The sequence below is a fragment of the Dama dama genome, chromosome 27 (genome assembly GCF_033118175.1).
Source record: "Dama dama isolate Ldn47 chromosome 27, ASM3311817v1, whole genome shotgun sequence".
Classification (NCBI taxonomy): Eukaryota; Metazoa; Chordata; class Mammalia; order Artiodactyla; family Cervidae; genus Dama; species Dama dama.
In genome coordinates, this window is record NC_083707.1 from 44,439,920 (window position 1) to 44,460,458 (window position 20,539).

Consider the following 20,539-nt stretch of genomic DNA (forward strand, 5'->3'; position numbering starts at 1 on the left):
TATACAGAGTACAAGTGGATTTAAGTCTTAATAATTCATACAAATGATAATTTTGTTTTCTTAATTTTTATCAGTATTTTAATTTTAGCATAAATATGGATTACTTTTATGTTTTTTATATTTATATACACTATATGTTTAACATTATGAGCCTTATATTTAGAAGGAATCATTAATACAGTCTAATCTTGTCCATGCAACAGAGCAGTTTAAGAATCCCCCCAAAAAAATATCCCTAATAGGGGATAACATAGTTTGCCCTGAGGACCACAAAGGAGAAGGCCACTACCCTGTTCTATTCTGGAATCTTCTAGCCAGTAATTTTTTTCCCTTCTTCTGTCAAACAGAAATATTTTCCTAGTATTTTTGCTTTATTGGTCCTAGTTTCTAGTGCTCTGAGAAAACTTCTAAATGAAAACCTATCAATGCTTTGAATAAATGATTATATTCCCTCTTAGTCTTGTCTTCACAAAAATCTCAAACCCCAATTGCTTCATTAATGGCTCATGACTTTGAACTTCTCTCTCATCTTGGACAGGCTTCTCTGGTGGCTCAGTAGTAAAGAATCGCCTGCAAAAAAAAAAAAAGAATCTCCTGCAATGCAGGAAAAAGGGTTCAGTCCCTGGGTAGGAAAGATCTCTTGGAGGAAAGCATGGCAACCCACTCCACTATTCTTGCTTGGAGATCTCATGGACAGAAGAGCCTGCTGGGCTACAGTTCATGGGGTCCAAAGAGTCAGACACAACAGAAGTGACTGAGCGTACACACACACACTCAATCTTAGACATCCTTCCATGTTCTTTGAACTGTGGTGTTGGAGAAGACTCTTGAGAGTCCCTTGAAAAACAAGGAGATCTCTTTTATTTTCCTTTAAAATTCCCTATTACTCCCCCATTACTCCTTAACTTTCATTTCCATAGATTTTTATGATTTTTTTAATTAGGGAAAAAAAATTTTTTTATCTTTCTTTTTTTTTTCTTCTCTTTTCTTCTTTTTTTTTCTTTCCTTTTTCTCTTCTATTTTATATTTTTCTTTCTCTCTTATTTCTTTTAAAGTCCTCTAGTACTCCTCTACTACTCCTTAATTTTCATTTTCAATACACTATAACCTTACCAAAAAAAAAAAAAAAGAAGAGAAGCCCTATTTTAAACCGAAGATTATTCTCTCCCAATCTTGACTCTCTGTTTTCTACCTCAGAACACCTCTATTTCCTCCTTTCCCCTTCTCTTCCCAATCCAATTCTGTGAATCTCTGTAGGTGTCTGGGCTACGGAGAACACTCTGGGAACAGACAGCTGCGTAGATCTGTCTCTCTCCTCTTGAGTCCCCCTTTTTCTCCTCCTGCTCATCTCTATCTCCCTCCTCCCTCTCCTCTTCTTCATGTAACTCTGTGAACCTCTCTGGGTGTCCCTAACAGGGGAGAATCTTTTAGCCATTAACCTAGAAGTTTTCTTATCAGGGCTGTATAGTTGGAGAAGTCCTGAGACTACAGGAAGAATAAAACTGAAATCCAGAGGCAGGAGACTTAAGCCCAAAACCTGAGAACACCAGAAAACTCCTGACTACATGGAACTTTAAGTAATAAGTGACTGTCCAAAAGCCTTCATACCTACACTGAAACCAACCACCACCCAAGAGCCAATAAGTTTTAGAGCAAGACATACCACGCAAATTCTCCAGCAACGCAGGAACATAGCCCTGAACATCAACATACAGGCTGCCCAAGGTCACACCTAACACATAGACCCATCTCAAACCTCATTACTGGGCACTCCATTGCTCTCCAAAGAGAAGAAATCAAGTTCCACGCACCAGAACACTGACGCAAGCTTCCCTAACCAGGAAACCTTGACAAGCCAATCGTCTAACCCCACCCACTGGGTTAATCCTCCACAATAAAAGGGAACCACAGACCTCCAGAATACAGAAAGCCCACTCGAGATACAGCAATCTAAACAAGATGAAAAGGCAAAGAAATACCCAACAGGTAAAGGAACATGAAAAATGCCCACCAAGTCAAACAAAAGAGGAGGAGATAGGGAATCTACCTAAAAAAGGATTTAGAATAATGATAATAAAAATGATCCAAAATCTTGAAAACAAAATGGAGTTACAGATAAATAGCCTGGAGACAAAGATTGAAAAGATGCAAGAAATGTTTAATAAAGACCTAGAAGAAATAAAAAAGAGTCAATTAAAAATGAATAATGCAATGAATGAGATCAAAAACACTCTGGAGGGAACCAAGAGCAGAATAACGGAGACAGAAGATAGGATAAGTGAGGTAGAAGATAAAATGGTGGAAATAAATGAAGCAGAGAGGAAAAAAGAAAAAAGGATCAAAAGAAATGAGGACAACGTCAGGGACCTCTGGGACACTGTGAAACGCCCCAACATTCGAATCATAGGAGTTCCAGAAGAAGAAGACAAAAAGAAAGGCCATGAGAAAATACTCGAGGAGATAATAGCTGAAAACTTCCCTAAAATGGGGAAGGAATAGCCACCCAAGTCCAAGAAACCCAGAGAGTCCCAAACAGGATAAACCCAAGGCGAAACACCCCAAGACACATATTAATCAAATTAACAAAGGTCAAACACAAAGAGCAAATATTAAAAGCAGCAAGGGAAAAACAACAAATAACACACAAAGGGATTCCCATAAGGATAACAGCTGATCTATCAATAGAAACCCTCCAGGCGAGAAGGGAATGGCAGGACGTACTGAAAGTAATGAAAGAGAAAAACCTACAACCTAGATTATTGTATCCAGCAAGGATCTCATTCAGATATGAAGGAGAATTCAAAAGCTTTACAGACAAGCAAAAGCTGAGAGAATTCAGCACCACCAAACCAGCTCTTCAACAAATACTAAAGGATCTTCTCTAGACAGGAAATGCAGAAAGGTTGTATAAACGTGAACCCAAAACAACAAAGTAAATGGCAACGGGACCACACCTATCAATAATTACCCTAAATGTAAATGGGTTGAATGCCCCAACCAAAAGACAAAGATTGGCTGAATGGATACAAAAACAAGACCCCTATATATGCTGTCTACAAAAGACCCACCTCAAAACAAGAGACACATACAGACTAAAAGTGAAGGGCTGGAAAAAAAAATTTCATGCAAACGGAGACCAAAAGAAAGCAGGAGTCGCAATACTCATATCAGATAAAATAGACTTTCAAATAAAGGATGTGAAAAGAGACAAAGAAGGACACTACATAATGATCAAAGGATCAATCCAAGAAGAAGATATAACAATTATAAATATATATGCACCCAACATAGGAGCACCGCAATATGTACGGCAAACACTAACGAGTATGAAAGAGGAAATTAATAGTAACACAATAATAGTGGGAGACTTTAATACCCCACTCACAACTATGGATAGATCAACTAAACAGAAAATTAACAAGGAAACACAAACCTTAAATGACACAATGGACCAGCTAGACCTAATTGATATCTATAGGACATTTCACCCCAAAACAATCAACTTCACCTTTTTCTCAAGTGCACACGGAACCTTCTCCAGAATAGATCACATCCTCGGCCATAAATCTGGTCTTGGAAAATTCAAAAAAATTGAAATCATTCCAGTCATCTTTTCTGACCACAGCGCAGTAAGATTAGATCTCAATTACAGGAAAAAAATTGTTAAAACTTCAAACATATGGAGGCTAAATAACACGCTTCTGAATAACCAACAAATCATAGAAGAAATCAAAAAAGAAATCAAAATATGTATAGAAATGAATGAAAATGAAAACACAACAACCCAAAACCTATGGGACAATGTAAAAGCAGTGCTAAGGGGAAGGTTCATAGCATTACAGGCTTACATCAAGAAACAAGAAAAAAGCCAAATAAATAACCTAACTCTACACCTAAAGCAATTAGAGAAGGAAGAAATGAAGAACCCCAGGGTTAGCAGAAGGAAAGAAATCTTAAAAATCAGGGCAGAAATAAATGCAAAAGAAACTAAAGAGACCATAGCAAAAATCAACAAAGCTAAAAGCTGGTTTTTTGAAAAAATAAACAAAATTGACAAACCATTAGCAAGACTCATTAAGAAGCAAAGAGAGAAGAACCAAATCAACAAAATTAGAAATGAAAATGGAGAGATCACAACAGACAACACTGAAATACGAAGGATCATAAGAGACTACTACCAGCAGCTCTATGCCAATAAAATGGACAACTTGGATGAAATGGACAAATTCTTAGAAAAGTACAACTTTCCAAAACTGAACCAGGAAGAAATAGAAGATCTTAACAGACCCATCACAAGCAAGGAAATCGAAACTGTAATAAAAAATCTTCCAGCAAACAAAAGCCCAGAACCAGATGGCTTCACAGCTGAATTCTACCAAAAATTTAGAGAAGAGCTAACACCTATCTTACTCAAACTCTTCCAGAAAATTGCAGATGAAGGTAAGCTTCCAAACTCATTCTATGAGGCCACCATCACCCTAATTCCAAAACCAGACAAAGATGCCACAAAAAAAGAAAACTACAGGCCAATATCACTGATGAACATAGATGCAAAAATCCTTAACAAAATTCTAGCAAACAGAATCCAACAACATATTAAAAAAATCATACACCACGACCAAGTGGGCTTTATCCCAGGAATGGAAGGATTCTTTAATATCCGCAAATCAATCAATGTAATACACCACATTAACAAATTGAAAGATAAAAACCATATGATTATCTCAATAGATGCAGAGAAAGCCTTTGACAAAATTCAACACTCATTTATGATTAAAACTCTCCAGAAAGCAGGAATAGAAGGAACATACCTCAACATAATAAAAGCTATATATGACAAACCCACAGCAAGCATCACCCTCAATGGTGAAAAATTGAAAGCATTTCCCCTGAAATCAGGAACAAGACAAGGGTACCCACTCTCACCACTACTATTCAACATAGTGTTGGAAGTTTTGGCCACAGCAATCAGAGCAGAAAAAGAAGTAAAAGGAATCCAGATAGGAAAAGAAGAAGTGAAACTCTCGCTGTTTGCAGATGAAATGATCCTCTACATAGAAAACCCTAAAGACTCTACCAGAAAATTACTAGAGCTAATCAATGAATATAGTAAAGTTGCAGGATATAAAATTAACACCCAGAAATCCCTTGCATTCCTATACACTAACAATGAGAATACAGAAAGAGAAATTAAGGAAATAATACCATTCACCATTGCAACAAAAAGAATAAAATACTTAGGAGTATATCTACCTAAAGAAACAAAAGACCTATACATAGAAAACTATAAAACACTGATGAGGGAAATCAAAGAGGACACAAACAGATGGAGAAACATACCGTATTCATGGATTGGAAGAATCAATATTGTCAAAATGGCTATTCTACCCAAAGCAATCTATAGATTCAGTGCAATCCCTATCAAGCTACCAACGGTATTTTTCACAGAACTAGAACAAATAATTTCACAATTTGTATGGAAATACAAAAACCCTCGAATAGCCAAAGTAATCTTGAGAAAGAAGAATGGAACTGGGGGAATCAACCTGCCTGACTTCAGACTCTACTACAAAGCCACAGTCATCAAGACAGTATGGTACTGGCACAAAGACAGAAATATAGATCAGTGGAACAGAATAGAAAGCCCAGAGATAAATCCATGAACCTATGGACACCTTATCTTTGACAAAGGAGGCAAGGATATACAATGGAAAAAAGACAACCTCTTTAACAAGTGGTGCTGGGAAAACTGGTCAACCACTTGTAAAAGAATGAAACTAGAACACTTTCTAACACCATACACAAAAATAAACTCAAAATGGATTAAAGATCTAAATGTAAGACCAGAAACTATAAAACTCCTAGAGGAGAACATAGGCAAAACACTCTCTGACATAAATCACAGCAAGATCCTCTATGACCCACCTCCCAGAATATTGGAAATAAAAGCAAAACTAAACAAATGGGACCTAATGAAACTTAAAAGCTTTTGCACTACAAAGGAAACTATAAGTAAGGTGAAAAGACAGCCCTCAGATTGGGAGAAAATAATAGCAAATGAAGAAACAGACAAAGGATTAATCTCAGAAATATACAAGCAACTCCTGCAGCTCAATTCCAGAAAAATAAATGACCCAATCAAAAAACGGGCCAAAGAACTAAACAGACATTTCTCCAAAGAAGACATACAGATGGCTAACAAACACATGAAAAGATGCTCAACATCACTCATTATCAGAGAAATGCAAATCAAAACCACAATGAGGTACCATTACACGCCAGTCAGGATGGCTGCTATCCAAAAGTCTACAAGCAATAAATGCTGGAGAGGGTGTGGAGAAAAGGGAACCCTCTTACACTGTTGGTGGGAATGCAAACTAGTACAGCCGCTATGGAAAACAGTGTGGAGATTTCTTAAAAAACTGGAAATAGAACCGCCATATGACCCAGGAATCCCACTTCTGTGCATACACACCGAGGAAACCAGATCTGAAAGAGACACGTGCACCCCAATGTTCATCACAGCACTGTTTATAATAGCCAGGACATGGAAGCAACCTAGATGCCCATCAGCAGATGAATGGATAAGGAAGCTGTGGTACATATACACCATGGAATATTGCTCAGCCATTGAAAAGAATTCATTTGAACCAGTCCTAATGAGATGGATGAAGCTGGAGCCCCTTATACAGAGTGAAGTAAGCCAGAAAGATAAAGAACATTACAGCATACTAACCCATATATATGGAATTTAGAAAGATGGTAACGACAACCCTATATGCAAAACAGAAAAAGAGACACAGAAATACAGAACAGACTTTTGAACTCTGTGGGAGAATGTGAGGGTGGGATATTTCAAAAGAACAGCATGTATACTATCTATGGTGAAACAGATCACCAGCCCAGGTGGGATGCATGAGACAAGTGCTCGGGCCTGGTGCACTGGGAAGACCCAGAGGAATCGGGTGGAGAGGGAGGTGGGAGGGGGGATCGGGATGAGGAATACGTGTAAATCCATGGCTGATTCATATCAATGTATGACAAAACCCACTGAAATGTTGTGAAGTAATTAGCCTCCAACTAATAAACAAAACAAAACAAAACAAAACAAAAAAAAAACAATCAGTTCTAAGGGAAATCAACCCTGAATATTCATTGGAAGGACTGATCCTGAAGCTGAAGCTCCAATACTTTGGCCACTAATACAAAGAGCTGACTCATTGGAAAAGACCTTGATGCTGGGAAAGATTGGGGGCAGGAGGAGAAGAGGATGACAGAAGATGAGATGGTTGGATGGTCGACTCAATGGGTGTGCATTTGGGCAAACTCAACGGACGTGAGTTTGGGCATGCTGCAGTCCATGGCGTCACAAAGAGCTGGAAATGACTGAGTGACTGAACATCAACAACAATGGGTTTCTCCACTCAGAAGCTTAATGCATACCATTCAAACTGAAGTTCAAGTCAGAATAGGAAAAATGACAAGTGAGAAAGAATTTAGAAAAGAAAAATATCTCTGTGAGTTGGAATGACAAACTGAGGCTTCATGGAAAAGATAGAACTTATCAAGTCAGTTAAAACTGAAAGGATTTTTGATGACAGAAGAAGAGACAGAAGGGCAGTCTGGGAGACTTGAAGTTTGAGAAAGTTTCCCCTTAAGGGTCAAAATTTCAGCTCAAGAAAGGAATAAAGAAAAATTAAAATTTGCTTTTCTTTTCATTCATTATTGTATTCTTTCACTCCTTTCCTACTTCCTAGTTTCTTTGCTATTGTGGGAAATGCCAGAAAGTACTAAACAAAGCAATGTTTGCTTTCTCATAGCTTTTGTTGCTCTTATTGAAATGTTAAAGTCTTTTTAATGCTTTTTTTTATTATTCTATAAACTATTTCCTATAAATAGTTTTCAAATCCCCAGATAGGAAATGTGTACATGCTAAGTCACTTCAGTTGAGTCCAACTCTTTGTGACCCTATAGACTGTAGACCTCCAGGCTCTTCTGTCCATGTGATTCTCCAGGCAAGAATACTGGAGTGTGTTGCTGTGCCTTCTCCAGGGAATCTTCCTGATCCAGAGATAGAACCTGCATCTCTTATGTCTCCTACATTGGCAGGTAGGTTCTTTACCACTAGTGCCACTTCAGAAGTCCTAGATAGGAAATCAGCAACTTAAAGTCAGGGAGGAATCTAATTTCTTCATTAGCTCTCCCCATGCATAGTAACATGTAAGAAAACATATGATAAAGATTTCTTTGGCTTATTTAATAATATTAATGCTTTTATGTCTGGTGATGAGTCCTTCTGAGCTATCATCTAATTTCTACTCCATCCCATAGGTGAAAGCTTGCATCCTGTACTGTTGTCATATTAGGAGAGGGATTAAGTCACAATAAGTGTTGTCTCTGCTGAACCTTATATTCCTTCCAATTGTAGATAAACTCTTATAACTTCTTCACACCACCTACTGTAGGTTTTGTGGAATTCTTAGTGGGAGATGATAGAGATCATTCTCCGCAGTGCATTTTGTTGGCTCTGAAGGCAAGAAGCTAGAAAATTCTAGGGTCTATATATAGAGTATTCAGTCTCAGTTGCTATCAGGCTGACACATGTTACCTTACCTCTTACTCTTTTCTGTAGACCTTTCCACTTCTCTTGACACCATTACAGAGAGATATCTTTTCAAAACTATGGATACCTTGTTCTCAAAGTTTAGACTCTACTCTGACTTATCCAAGGACCCAGACTATTTTCCTCCTAGCTGAAGAGACAGTCAGAAAAGCAAGAGGAGATAATCCTACTTGGTTAATGTGACTTCTTTATACAAAATGTGGTAAAATGAGAGGTAGATGGTATTTGGGGATTAGTTTTCAACTGTTCACTGTAGTTAAGAACTGACTTAAGTTCATGTTCAGTAGTTGGCTCATGATCCTTCAATTGGGATGACTAGCAAATTGCATTCCTGAGCTATGTCAGGAAGACAGACCCTTGGGAAATATGTGTAGTAAGCAAAATCTATACACTCAATACCTCCCATCTTTACAGTCAATACCCTTCTCCTCATCACTACCCAATATGTAGCAAGTTCTATTCTCACCTGTGTCCCCAAATAGATGCTAATTTATAATAAAATATTTGCATTTGGTAAGAAACATTTTACTTAAAGAAAAAGTTTTCAGAGTAAATTAAATAATGACTATTATGGCAAACTAGATAAGCTGTTATTTGATATAAACTGAGTTAGTAGACCTTCTAAGATCCCCCATATAAGCAAAGCTTTCTCATGCAGGGTGCTTCTGACTGGCATCATATATCAAATAGCAGAAATATCTGTGGCCTGAATTCATTACCTATCCATTCCTACTTCCAGTTCATTTAGAGTTAATAAATTAAAGCTACGTAGAAACTCTCCGGGATAGGATTTTTGAGGAAATTTGTCATCATGTATATAACACTGAAGAAAAATTTATGTTCATAGTTGCTACTTACACAACTACTTCTCAGTGCCACTAGCCATAGGACAGATGGCCAACATCAATCTCCTCTACTGCAAGTGTTAACGGGTCTCTAGAGGAAAGGGGAGTTCTAAATTTGCTAGTAAAAGGGTAAAACAAAATTGAGATATGAAGCTGGCTGAATCCTGAGCCTTTAACAAAGAATATGAGAGCAGTGATATAGACAGAAATTTTTGGTGTAGGATGTGGTTTCTGGAAGAATGAATGGTCAAAGAGCATTTGCCCTAAACAGTCTAGATCTTAAACACACTATTGTCCCTCTTTTCTTCCAAAGTCAGTTTAAGCTCTGGATTAGTCATCACCAACTGCACAATTCATCAGTGAGTTACCACAAAAGTATATTATGTGACATCTCATGAAGCTGTGGTATAGTGCTAAATTTCTGTTACTCTCCTTTTATTAACAACTGGCTTCCCAATTCATAACTTGGATATATAGCATCTTCAATATTATTAACTGCCACTGGCACCTGATTCCAGTACAGAACTAGAATATATACTCTCTAAGGATAATGCACACAAATTATCTTAGATATCCTTCTCATGAAGGCCACATCCTTCCTAGAACCAAGTCCATAACTGATTGACAAGCCCAATGGAGAAAGAGCAGAAAACAGGAAAGCATGTATTATACATTGCCCTAAATTCATCAGACCACCCTTCAGAAAAGGGAAATAACAAAGAGTGAATGGTGGGAAGTCATTTTATCTGCTAGAAAAATATGCTCTGTTCCCTAGTCAAAAACAAGTGGTTGTGAAGCAACCACATTATTTAAAGATACAAGGCAAACAGGAAGAGGCAAGCCAAACACCCAGGCCCTGAGAACTTACCACAAGTGCTCCCCTCAGCTGAGCTGGTTTGCAGTCCCCATGGGCATGCTGATAGGCTGTAGTGGTTTCTGTGATCAGAAAGGAAAGAGGAAAGGAAAATGCCAGTTCCTCTTTACCAAGCTATTTGGGAAGCAGTTGCTTATTCAAAGGAATACTAGTGATTTCTAGAACCAACCACCATCACTGCCATCTGAAAGAAGTTCAGTGTTAAAATGCAATCTTGGAAGATATAGTAATTGCCCAAGAATAAGAGCCAAAAGAAGACTGCCTGCAAAATCTAGGGGGATGTCAGTACCTTAGAATCAATTGGTGACACACATGATCTTAGTGGCAACAGAACTTGAAAGATTTATAGGTTAGGCTAAAAGAGTCTCTAGTTTTGAAATACCCAGTACAAATGGACAGACATTTCATGAACTATCCTGGGATGACTCTCCAGGCCTCAGATCTCATTTCAATCACACTTTGAAATACCTAGAACCTCATTGCATGATCGTCTCTGAGATAAGTTGTTACTTTCTTGCTTCACAAATCAGCAGAAGATCTGAAAAGAGGACAAGGTAAATATTGTGACCACAAAGCAATTTCACTATTTTTCTTATTCCTATCAATAGTCTTAATACTTTGAATTAAGTATCAATGCCATTTTTCTACAAGTGAAAGTAACGAGTTTGGAATGACTGTTTCATCATCAAATAGCCAGTCAAGGTCAGGTCTATCTGATAAGAAATGCTCTCCTCTCCCCTCTGTGCTGTGGGGTAATTCATATTTAGGGGATGGTGGCAAGGTGATACTCCATGACAGACTGATTTCTATTGCTGAGAAACAATTTCTTTGGGTCCAGAGTAAGAAGTCATGTGTGAAAAGTTCTCCCTTTGAATATAGTAGAAAGAATGAATCCACAGTTTTCTCAGAACCCCAAAACCCTCTCAGAAGATAGCCAAAGACCCTCACCTTCCAGATATGGATTACACAGAAAAATTTACCATTTGGCTGACAGTAATGTTAATGTATGTTTTCCCATTTCCCTCACTCCTCTGATAAGATATAGTGTCATGGAGAAACAAATCAACACACTGGGAGGCTTTGTCATTAAAGAAATGCAAGCTCACTTTGATTACTGCTGGCAAGAGGGCAGAGTGTATGGTGCAAACAGCAATCCTATTCTCAGAGTTAATATTCTTGCAGGCAGCATGGCTCTATTTTAGAGTATCTTGAACTATGAAATAGGGATGTAATTTTTCATATCTAGAGGGACAAAATGATTTCCAAGCTGGGTACTTAAATGTATAGCCAGCCATAGATTGCAATGAACACAGCTGTTAATGTTGCCATAATCTTTAAAAAAAAAAAAAAAAGGAAACATGAGACAGGAGGGAGGAAATCACAAGTGTTTCTAGCTGTATTTGTATGAACAGAATATGTTATTTGTGAGACTAAGTGAGAAAGGCACTCAAGTAAAAGACTAAAAATAAGATGTATTTGTCTGAAAGGAGTTACCAAATGTAATCAGGCAATTTACTAAAAAGGCTTTAAGATTCTTAAGTTTATTATTGCAATTGTTTTTTGCTTTTGCATTCCAATTAAAGTGTTACTGTCTTAGTTAATTTTTAAAATTTACTTATATTGGTTGTTTTGCTATTTGATGAGAATCTATTGATTAAGGAAAAGCAGATGCTAGACCTGGGATAAAGATAGGCTCTAGTGGATATATTTTCCTCACTTACTTCTTACCGTTTGATAAATTATATCATCCTCTGAGGCCTCCATTTCCTCATCTGAAAATATAAAGACTAACTATATCTATATTGACAACCTCACATAACATTGCAAATATCAAAAGGGACAATTAATGAGAAAACATATCTGAAGCACAAGACCTGGGCTTCCCCAAACTGTAAATGTCTCCTTAAGCATCAGAAGCATCATATTGAAATTACATTGATATCTGACAGAGGAGAGGAAATACGGAGGATGGCCAGATGTAAAAAAAGCTGTATGTTCTCTCAGAAATGGAAGATGGATTTTGTTTTGCCACCAGAAATAGCAAAATCATTGAGTTCACCTAAAACGTGACTCACTGTTATACATTCAAAGACTTGAGGAGACATGAGCTGTGCCTACATCACATAAAATATATAATGAAGATAAAAATTCAAAGAATTGACAATTAATTTTTCCACAAGCCAGTGTGATGTTCAATCTTTAAGGGAATAGGTAATTCCTCCCATAACAAAACAGTTTGGATTTGAAAAATAGTCTGAAAATATATAACCAAAAGAAGAGGTTCAAAGAAATGTTTATGTCCTTAAAATAACACATTTCCAATTCCTGAGAGGGAAGAAATGATCTCTTACAAAGATGACCCAACAATAGAGAACAATGATTATGAGACAAGTACTATCCAATTCTGGACAGAATAATGGTAATTAAAGTTAAGAATTAGTCAGTCTTCATCAACCAGTAGAAAGAAATATGTGAAGACAGAACTCAGATCTAAAGAATCAGCTTCTAGGGCCAGCATCTGGTAGAATACATGGGAAACCATGAACCCAAGGAATAATAATGCTGTTTTATGAATGAATAAAGAAAGTTTTAAAAGTTTAATTTGTCTAAGGTCACAAAAAGAAAATTTGAAAAATAATTAAGACCAGAGTCTTCAGCTGAATTCCATGAGACAGGCTTAAATTTAGATTATTATATTGCTACAAAAACATGAATACTTTAAAAAGAATTTATGCAAATGATGCAATCAACTGACTATGTTCAGTTAAACACCTAAGTCTTTTCACATGGAAATGCTAGTCATTAAAGTGAATTTCCAGGACCATTTTAACACATAACCACTGCCAGGTAAACAGTAAAATTGAAACTCTTTTCATATTAATAAAGAAACAAGAATTTAGGTAAACTGTAGATAATCAGAATATTTGCTGTTGTTCAGTCACCAAGTCATTTCCGACTCTTTGTCATCCCATGGACTGCAGTATACAAGGTTCCCTCTCCCTCCAGAATATTGGGCAAGAAGAAAGTCACAGGGGAATAGATTTTTCTCTTAAAATGGGCTACATATTCTGATACCTCAGACAGTATCCCTTGAGCAATATTTAGCTCTATATGTTGATTTCTCAGATTCGGCTAGCTCAAATAATGAATTTGAAACTTAAGTAATTCAAAAGTCATATGTAAGAATATACCTTTATTTCTTTATAACTGAAATTAAGCTAAATCTCAGTTCCCATTTCTAATAGTGTTAGAAAGCTGAGCATCTGGAGTCATAATCAGTCTCTTTCCATTTATGTACTTACGATCTCAGGGGAATCACCTATTCCCCTTTGCATTCTCTCAGAAATGAAGTTAAATTCACAGAGAGCAGAAGTTTTACATTTTGATAATGCTCAGTGTATCAAATTTTGTTTTTCTGTTTAGTGCTTTTGGTATCATTTATAAAAAATCTTTACCTATTCCAAAGTCATGAATATAATATCCTTTTTACTTTAGAGAACAGTTTTTATGTTTATATCTACGATTCATCTTGAATTAATTTGTGTGTGTGGTGTGATGTGAGTGGATGCTCATTTTTTCTTTGCATTTATCCAGTTGTTTTGTCACCATTTATTATACTCTAAATTCTTTACCAAGTCATATGAGTATCTCTGACAAAAATCAATTGATTGTATACATGTGGCTATGTATCTAGAGTCTCTATCCTGGTTTTTTCTTTTTTTTGCTATATATATCTGTTCTTACACAAATACCACTTTCTTAATTACAACAGCTTTGTGGTAAGATGTGAAATCAGGTAGTTTAAATATTCTAACTTTGTTTCTCTTTTCCAAGATATTTTATGTATTTGTATGCCTACATACATTTTATAATCAGTAAATTATAATTGAATTTAATTATAATTCAATTTTATTTATAATTCAAAATTGAATTATAATTCAATTTCTAAACTACTTAATTTAAAAAAATCTATTGGGAATCGTTGAATTTATAAATCAACCAGAGGAAATATCTATAATATTGACTCTTCCAATCTATGATCATTGCATATTTCAATGTTAATTTAGGCCTTCTTTAATTCCCCTAGGACATATCTCAAAGGTTTCAGTGTAGATGTCTTGCATTTCTCTAATAAGTGTGATCCTAATCATGTAGTGTTTATTTATAAATGATTAATGATTCTTGTCTAAATCAATTATTGCCATGATTTTGAAAATACTTTCCCTAAAGTTCTTAATTATCCTCTGCTCAAGGATTAGCTCAATACAAGCGACTCCATCATTTTCAAAACCAGACTCATGGGTTATTATTTTAAACATGAATTTTCTTGGTCTAGAATAATTCCAGGAGAAAGAGATCAAATAGAATGAGTCAAATGTGAGCATACATTAAAATATATAAATGGAACATATAACAGAAGTCAAAGCTAAGTTGGTAGTCCTATTAAAATGAGAAAAATAAGTTTATTTTACTATAATATGTTTTTATCATCATCAATATAACCATTCTGCATTGAATACTACCTGTGCACTTGCCAGTTGATATTTGTGTTTTACACTTGACTGTCTTATTTAATGCTGATTATAATCCAATAAGGTAAGTGCTATTATGTGTTTAGATGCTCAGTCATGTCCAACTCCTTGCAACTGCATGGACTGTAGCCCATCAGACTCTATCCATGGGATTTTTCAGGCAAGAATACTGGAGGAGGTTGTCATTTCCTTCTCCAGGGGATCAACCTGACCCAGGAATTGAAACTGCATCTCCTGTGTCTTCTGCATTGCAGGATGATTTTTTACCCACTGAGCCACTGGGGAAGACTTACGTGCTATTATAATCATTTGAAAAATGAGGAACCTGAGGCTTAGAGAATTGGTAATGTCTTGGATTATACATCTAAGAAGTAGGATCAGTAGTGCCTCTCTGACTGTGAATGTAAGCACGGGAGTGTAACTCATAGTTTTATTGGGACTTTCCCACTTTGTTCTAAAACTAAAGGCTGGAAGAACCAGTGTTCCATTATTAAGGTATCCAGTTAATTGTTTCCAGGTCACCAAGTAAGTATCTATTTTGTCATTCAATCTGTGTGGCAGCACTTTCAAAAATAGAACTTGAGTGCTACTGTTATGATAAAAGAAGTTATAGGGAGAGCTATATCTGAAGGAAAGAACTAGAAAAGAGAAATCTTTAAGTTTTGCATGTAAATTCAAGTCTTTTAAGTAAATATTTTTCTTGGAGGGTGAAGTTTGCAAAGCAAAGAGTACAGTCTCTTTTTCCAACAGGGTAAAACTCAAAAGAGTAATATAATATGCTTTTAGACAAAGAGCTCAGCTATGGTGTTATTTATGAACAGTATGATGGTGATTGTCAGAGGTACAAGGGATATAGTTGGTGAGAAGAATAACAATGTTTTTAATCCCAGAAAGGTTATTTTCCACCCAAACTCCTACTACAGAGTTCTGAAAGCATGAATATTATTAAATTCTTAATGACAAAGAATTTTTTATGTAACTGTTATATTACATTATCATATGTAAACTAGATAATCAGTGTGAATTCGATGCATGAAGCAGGGCAGCTAGTGCTCTATGACAACCTAGAGGAATAGGGTGGGCAGGGAGGTAGGAAAAGTGTTCAGGATGTAGGGGATACATGTATGCCGATTTATGTTTATGTATGGCAAAAAGTCATCACAATATTGTAATTATCCTCCAATTAAAACAAATAAATAAATTTATATAAAAACCCAGAATTTATCAAGTATAGTCAAAGTCCACTTACCAATAGCATTTTTCACAGACTTAGAGCAAAATAATGTTAAATTTTTGGAAACACAAAAGACCCCAAATTGCCAAAACGACCCTGAAGAGGAAGAAGGGAACTAGAGGGATAATGCTATACCAAGTTCAGACTATACTACTACAGAGTTACAGTCATAAAAACAGTATAGTATGGACACAAAAACAGACACATAGATCAATGAAACAGGACAGAAAGCCCACAAATAAACCCATCCACTTATGATCAATTAAGATAAAGGAGAAAAGACTATACAGTGGTGAAAAGATAGTCTCTTCAACAAGCAATGTTAGGAAAACTGGACAGCTACATGTAAAAAAATGAAACCGAGGGATTGGGTAGAGGGAGGTGGGAGGAGGGATCGGGATGGGGAATACATGTAAATCCATGGCTGATTCATGTCAATGTATGACAAAAACCACTACAATATTGTAAAGTAATTAGCCTCCAACTAATAAAAATAAATGGAAAATAAAATAAAATAGGTAACCAACAAGGACCTACTGTTAAAAAAAAAAAAAGAAAAGAAACCAGAACATTCTCTAACACCATATACAGAAATAAACCCGAAATGGAAAAAGAATTAAATGTAAGACCAGATAATATAAAACTCCTAGAGAAAAACATAGAACATTCTATATATATATAGCTATGATTTATCTATCCATATATATTTATCTATATAATATATATATATATATATATATATATATATATATATATATATTTAATTTGTCTCCTAGAGTAAAGGGAACAAAGGCAAAAAATAAATATATGGGACCTAATTAAAGTTAAAAGTTTTTGCACAACAGAAAAAATCATTAACCAAATGAAAAAAAACAACCTACTGAAGGCGGGAAGATATTTATAAACAGTATTTTGTAAATCCCTTGTGACTGACAAGGGATTATTTGCAAAATATACAAACAGATCATACAGCTTATTATAAAAAAAAAACCAATAAAAAATGGGCAATGTGAAGGGATGGGGGAAGGGACAGTTAGGGAGCTTGGGATTGACATGTACACAGGTGGTACCTACCGTATAGCACATGGAACTCTGCTTGATGTTATGTGGCAGCCTGGATGGGAGGGGATTTAGGGAGAGTGGATACATGTAGATATATGACTGAGTCCTTTTGCTGTTCATCTAAAACTATCACAACATTGTTAATTGGCTACACCCCAATACAAAATAAGACATTTTAGAAAATGGACAATAGGCATTTCTCTACAGAAGACATGAAGAAGGCCAACAGGCACATGAAAAAAATACTCAACATTGTTAATTATTAGAGAAATGGAAAACAAAGCCACAGTGAGCCTCACACCAGTCAGAATGGCCATCACTAAAAATAAATTCTGGAGAAAGTGTTAAGAAAGGAAACCCTCCTACAGTGTTGGTGATAAAGAACATCCACAGAGGAAGTCCATCCACAGAGGTATGGGCAAAAAATTGGAGAAGGAAATGGCAACCCACTCCAGTATTCTTGCCTGGAAAATTCCATGGACTGAGGAGCCTGGCAGGCTACAGTCCATGGAGTTGTGAAGAGTCAGACATGACTGAGCAACTAACACTATATATATTATATATAGTTATTATATATATATATATAATGGAATTATATATATATATATATATATATATAATGGAATTTTACTCAGCCATAAACAGAATGAAATAATACTGTTTGTACCAACATGGATGGACCTAGAGAAAGATCATCATTGTAGTGATGACCGAAACCAAAGAAAAAGAAATGCAAGAAGGCAAAGTGGTTGTCTGAGGAGGCTTTACAAGTAGCTGAGAAAAGAAGAGAAGTGAGAGGCAGGGGAGAAACTGAATGCAGAGTTCCAAAGAATAGCGAGGAGAGATAAGAAAGCTTTCTTAGATTAACAGTGCAAAGAAATAGAGGAAAATAACAGAATGGGAAAGACGAGAGATTTCTTTCCTCGTAGCTCAGTGGGTAAAGAATCTGCCTGCAATACAAGAGACCTGGGTTCGATCCCTGGGTCAGGAAGATCTCCTGGAGAAGGAAATGGCGACCCACTCCAGTATACTTGCCTGGAGAATCCCATGGACAGAGGAGCCTGGCAGGCTATAGTCCATGGGGTCACAAGAGTTGGACACGACTTAGCAACTAAACCACCACCCAGAGATCTCTTCAAAAAATTTGGTGATCTCAAGGGACAAACTAAAGGACAGATATGGCAAGGACCTAACAGAAGCAGATAAGATTAAGATGTGGCATGAATACACAGAAGAGCTATACAAAAAAGATCTCAGTGACACAGCTAACCATGATAGTGTGGTCACACACCTAGAGCTAGATCCTGGAGGTGAAGTCAAGTGGGCATTAGGAAACATTACTATGAACAAAGCTGGTGGAAGTGATGGAATTCCAACTGACCTATTTCAAATCCTAAAGATGAGCTGTTAAAGTGCTGAACTCAATATGCCAGCAAATTTGGAAAATTTGGCCACAATGGCCACAGGACTGGAAAAGGTCAGTTTACATTACAATACAAAGAAAGGCAATGCCAAAGAATGTTAAAACTACCATACAATTGTGCTCATTTCACTTGCTTGCAAGGTAATGTTCAAAATCCTTCAAGGTAAGCTTCAATAGTATGTGAACCAAGATCTTCCAGATGTACAAGCTGGATTTAGAAAATGCAGAGGAACTAGAGATCAAAATGCCAGCATCTGTTGGATCATAGAGAAAGAAAGGGAATTTCTTTCTGCTTCCTTGACTACATAAAAGCCTTTGACTGTGTGGATAACAAAAAGCTGTGGAAAATACTCTAAGAGATGGGAATACCAGACCACCTTACTTGCCTCCTAAGAAAACTGCATGCAGGTCAAGAAACAACAGTTTGAACTGGACATAAAACAGCAGACAGGTTCAAAATTGGGACAGGAATGGGATAAGGTTGTATATTGTCACCCTGCTTTTTAACTTATATACAGAGTACATCATGTGAAATGCTAAGCTGGATGAATCACAAGCTAGATTCATGATTGCCAGGAGAAATTATCAGCAATCTCAGATATGCGAATGATATACTCTAATGGCAGGAAGTGAAGTGAAGTGAAGTGAAGTGAAGGTTGCTCAGTCTTGTCCGACTCTTTGCGACCCCATGGACTATATAGTCCATGGAATTCTCTAGGCCAGAATACTGGAGTGGGTAACCTTTCCCTTCTCCAGAGGATCTTCCCAACCCAGGGCTTGAACCCAGGTCTCCCGCATTGCAGGTAGATTCTTTATAGCTGAGCCACAAGGGAAGCCACAGAAAGAGAAGAGGAGCTAAAGAGCCCGTTGATGAAAGTGAAAGGGGAGTGTGAAAAAACTGGTTTAAAACTCAACATTCAAACAACTAAGATCATGGCATCCAGTCTCCCATCACTAGGAGAAAAAGTGGAAACAGTGGCAGATTTTACTTTCTTGGGCTCCAGAATCATTGCAGATGTTTGCCACAAAAGTAATACACTTGCTCCTTGAAAGAAAAGCTATGACAAACCTGGACAGCACATTAAAAAGCAGACAAATCACTTTGCTGACAATGGTCCATATAGTCAAAGCTATGGTTTTTCCAGTAGTCATGTATGGATGTTAAGAGTTGGGCCATAAAGAAGGCTGAGCATTGAATAATTGATGCTTCTGAACTCTGGTGCTAGAGAAGACTATTGAGAATCCTTTGGACTGCAAGGAGATCAAATCAGTCAATCCTAAAGGAAATCAGCCATAAATACTCATTGGAAGGATTGATACTTTGGCCTCTAATGCAAAAAGCCGACTCACTGGAAAGACTCTGATGCTGGGAAAGATTGAGGGCAGGAGGAGAAGATGGTGACAGAGGATGAGATGGTTGGATGGCATCAGTGACTCAATGGACATGAGTTTGAACAAACTCCAGGAGATAGTGAAGAACAGATAATCATGGTGTGCTCAAGTCCATGGGGTCTCAAAGAGTCAGACACGACTTAGTAACCAAACAACAACAACAGAGATCATCATGTTAAATGAAGTCAGAAAGTCAACTATCATATGATATAACTTATATGTGGTATCTTGGGCTTCCCTTGTGGTTCAGATTGTAAAGAATCCTCCTGCCATGTGGGAGACCTGGGTTCAATCCCTGGGTTGGGAAGCTCCCCTAGAGAAGGGAATAGCAACCCACTCCATTATTCTTGCCTGGAGAATTCCATGGACAGAGAAACCTGGTGAATCCATGGGGTTGCAAAGAGTTGGACATGATTGAGTGACAAACACACACACAAATATGTAGAATCTTTAAAAAAATAGTATAAATGAATTTATTTATAAAGCAGAAACAGACCCACAGACATAAAAAAACAAATTTATGGTTACCAAAGGAAAGAGGATATGGAGCAATA